This window comes from Micropterus salmoides, unplaced genomic scaffold (genome assembly GCF_014851395.1).
Source record: "Micropterus salmoides isolate LMB-PRFRI ecotype aquatic unplaced genomic scaffold, ASM1485139v1 Ms_hic_scaffold_842, whole genome shotgun sequence".
Taxonomy (NCBI): domain Eukaryota; kingdom Metazoa; phylum Chordata; class Actinopteri; order Centrarchiformes; family Centrarchidae; genus Micropterus; species Micropterus salmoides.
Genome location: NW_024044618.1, coordinates 1 through 4,172, shown reverse-complemented (window position 1 = coordinate 4,172; position 4,172 = coordinate 1).

The window sequence follows — 4,172 nt, the reverse complement described above, 5'->3', positions numbered from 1 at the left end:
GCGAGTGCGTGAGCTGCGAGAGAGAGAGAGAGAGAGAGAGAGAGGGAGAGAGATCAGCATGCGCATGCGTGATCACTCCGGTGGAAGAGAAAGTGCTTTTTCTCGTGCACGCCCACTTGCAAGGATACGTGAAAAGACACACACACACACACACACACACACAAACACAATGTTAGTTAATTTGACATTAAGAGTTTAGCAAAGATGTGTGTGTGTGTGTGTGTGTGTGTGTGTGTGTGCGCGGTTCAGATAAGCTCTACCAGCCCCGCCCTTGGCAAAAAAACCTTAAACAGTCAAGCTTCCCTCCTCAACATGCTCCTCACACACAGACACACATTATGTTCCTCCTTTTAAACAAGCTAAACTCAAATTTCATCAATAAACAAGTAATGATCCATACAAACATGTCACATTAATTTAAAGACACCAAACTATTACAACAAGAGTTTACAGCTTAGCAGGTCTGGTCAGGCTACAACTTCTTTGAGCTAAATGCTAATGTCTACATGCTGTCATGATTATATGGCAAAGCTAACAAGTTTAGCCTAAAGAACCTAAGCCTCTCCCCTTTCGGTAAACCATGGGACCTAATATCGAGAAAAAATGTACGGTAGTCAACGACGAGAGGCAACAAATTTTTTGATCCTGTTTTAATTGTGCTCTGAATTACACACATGATGTTTGTCAATTTAAAATATAATTTTGAAAGTCAAGAAAGTTGCCGTTTGTCGTAAAACTATTTAAGTATAAGACTGGGAAAATACTTAATTACAAAGACTACAAACCCAAATGTCACGTATGTGACGTCATAACTGTTTTTCTCAATGGCTGAAGCTAACGTTACTGAAGCTAATGTCAAAGAGCTTCCATGTGTAGATGATGTGATGAAAGGACAAGGAGTCGTTGGATTAAACACATCAGGTGAGATACATCTGTGCATGGAACATAGCAACAGTGCAAGTCACCTAGCTAGTAGCAAGCAAGCAATAAACGTTAGCTTAGCATTACAGCGCTAACATGTTGGAGACGTATATTGTGCGAGACAAGAGATGTGGTTCATTGAGCGGTTTCACACAGAACTAAATGTGACTTTCTTCACTTACAAAATTATCTTTTAAATTGACAAATATCACGTGTGTGATTTGTGGCAGAATTCATATGGGATCAAAACATTAGTTGTCTCTCGCCGTTAAGGTCCCACGGGGCGGAAGGCGGGAACCTAGGCTCTCTATGCTAACATACTGACGTTAAGCAGGTATAATCTTAATCATGTAGGCTAATGCTTATTAGCACTTTTGGTAACAAACCAAAGTTTAGGACACATTTGAATTTTGACCTAGTGATCACCAGGTGTCACCAAATTTACCGGCATTAGGATTAATCCTGCGGGAACCATGAATGTGTGTAGTACCATCTTCTATAAAAAAAACAGATGTCAAAACATGTAGCTATACCAGACCAGCAAAAGGGACAGGCGTCAAATTGGGACTAGGCTTTTAATTGAAGTTTTATGGTATTATAGCTCATTCTGAACTAAATTATGCAATCCATCCAATAACTGTTGAGATATTTCATACTGGATCAAAATGGAAGACCAACCTGAAATATTATCAGTAAGCAAAGACACCAAACAATACTTCAAACATAAGGTACGGTTTTAAATAGAGTAGTATTAAAAAGCAAAATGTATCCTGGTGTGTGCTGCAAACAAACCTTGATTTAGTCTCAGCTGACCTCTGACCTTTAATATAGTTCCTCCTTCTCTTCTGTAAAAGGAGTTATACAGTCCACATACCAAGTTAATCAACACTTTTCTACACTGCGTTTGGGTCCAAAGATGAACCACTTAAAAAAGACAGAGTTACGGAGGGAGTGAGAGAGTCTTTGTTGGGTGAAACTGCTCTCTGCTGTTGAAATGTTTGGGGAAATGAGCTCGGATGCATCAACACACACTCACTTGAAGACAAACAGTAGAATCAGGTTTGTGTGTTGGTGTTGCCTGGTGAATAATTGCCTCTCTTTAAAGTAATCAGAGCAACACAACCACAAACAGACCAGAGTCTTACTCTAAAATCTCTCGATTTAAAGACATACTAATCCAAACTGTGGTGTTAAGTCTGAACCACATTTACACCTGAAAAAAGACAACACCTACTTATCTTTCATGTTTTTATATTTTGTCTTGATGTTCTTTTATAAGAAAATTTTATAATAAAACGCAACTGAAAAAATAGTCTAAAAATTCAAATCATCTACATTGAACGTTTGCATCATGTACATTTTTCCTTGTTTTCTGTTGTAATAAAGATTCAGAAACACTATATTTTATAGCAGTCATATAGGAGTCATAATTTGTTTTTAAAAAATGTTCGTGGAAATAATTATGTAATTTGGTGCTAGTAATTGTGCCGTTTATAAGCATTTGTTGATTTTCCAAGGATTTTCCCAAAAAGAAATGGTGTAGAATATGAAATATAAGATGTCCATGAGGCATGTGCAGAGTAGATGTAATTATTCCTTTTGCTTATAGCATTAGTGATCATTTGTTTGATAAGAAGTGATGATCACAAAATAAACGTTCTTAGTTCAAAAGAAAAAAAAAATTTAAACTGGGGCTTACAACCACATCTCAGTCTTCCTCAGTAGATGGAGTTTAGCTACATTGTTTTATTGGCTATTTCCTTCCACGATGTGTTGAGAAAGGAGGTAAGAACCACATTGTTGTAAGTTCTTGAAAAAGCTAACAAGTGGACATTGAATTAAGATCTTCGCATTGTTACTGTTTCCAAGTTCAAAAATGCAGTCAAACAAACAAGAACTGAAAACAGTTTGTTACAGCATGTTGGGATTACAAAAAGCTTTTAATCTTTTATCACCTGGAAATAACATTTTTTAAAAATCTAAATTTAGCTTACAGACTTTAGTTTACAGTCAAACCCTGTTTTATTTATTCTTGATCCAACAACACTGTAAAGTTCAAGCTCTATTTTTTGGCCTCTAGCATGTCTCAAGAACAGTTAATCCATTTTTATAATTGAGTGGAATTTCCCTTAAAGGCAATATTTTATTCTGGTGGTACAGGAAACAAAGTCATTAGCGGTGTACAGGTTTAAGGTTTTTGAGATGTTATTGCACAAAGCATTGCATAGTTGTTGTCAGGCCTGAGGTACAGTGACACAAACAAAAACACGTTCATACATTTTAACAAAACAATCTGAAAGGAGTCAATCCACGGAACATTTTATCACACATAACAAGACTCTGGGTAGAGTACAAGGACATTCAGGAGATGGACAAATAACAGCAACATTTCACATACAACACAATTCAAGTCAACACTGCCTTAAGAATTTAATCAAAACCAGACTGAAGGGTTGAGCTTCACAAATATCTGGCTGTTGCATTGAGTTGTGGCAATTTGTCTTTGTGTTTCTATTATTTTGTCCACCAAATTATAATCAATTTGAACAGGAGAGCATACAAACTTTGGGCTCTATCAGAAGAAAAACAAAAAACATACACTAGGCAGCACATTTATTCGTATTTTCAAATAAACTGAATATAATCTCTTTTTTACAACATAGTATTTTATGATAAGAAATTATTCAAAACAATTTTAGTGTGTTAAAAAAGGAGTATATTGTTTACATATCACATTGTTAATTCAGACAGACAAAAACATAAAACACCCTAAACTTTGGCTACTGATTTGCTAAGATCAGCTTCAGCCAATGTTTCTTCTCCAACAAACAAAGCAACATCCATCAACATACAGCAAAATTTTTGGCTGTCTGAAATGATGAAATTATTATTATATTATGCTGAACGTCTTGTCGCGTAAACCAAAGAAGGAAATGACCAGCAGCCAACCAGTTATGGCTGTGCGGCAAACTAGCAAGTTAGCCGCACAGAAAAAAACCAAAAACAAAGTTAGCCGCACAGGTAGGCATCGACAAGCCATCCATAAATTTCCTAAATGTGTAATTGCTGGTTCTGTAATGTGAACAGAGACACTGTATCCCAGGAGCAGCGACAATGTAGCGTTTCATCAAAGAAACTTTGGCTACGGGTACAAAGCAAATCGTTGACGTATAACAACATTTTGTGGTCATAGCAAAGTGTGGTGCAACATGCTGCTGAAAATCTATCATGTAAACCAGAGAAGGAAATGT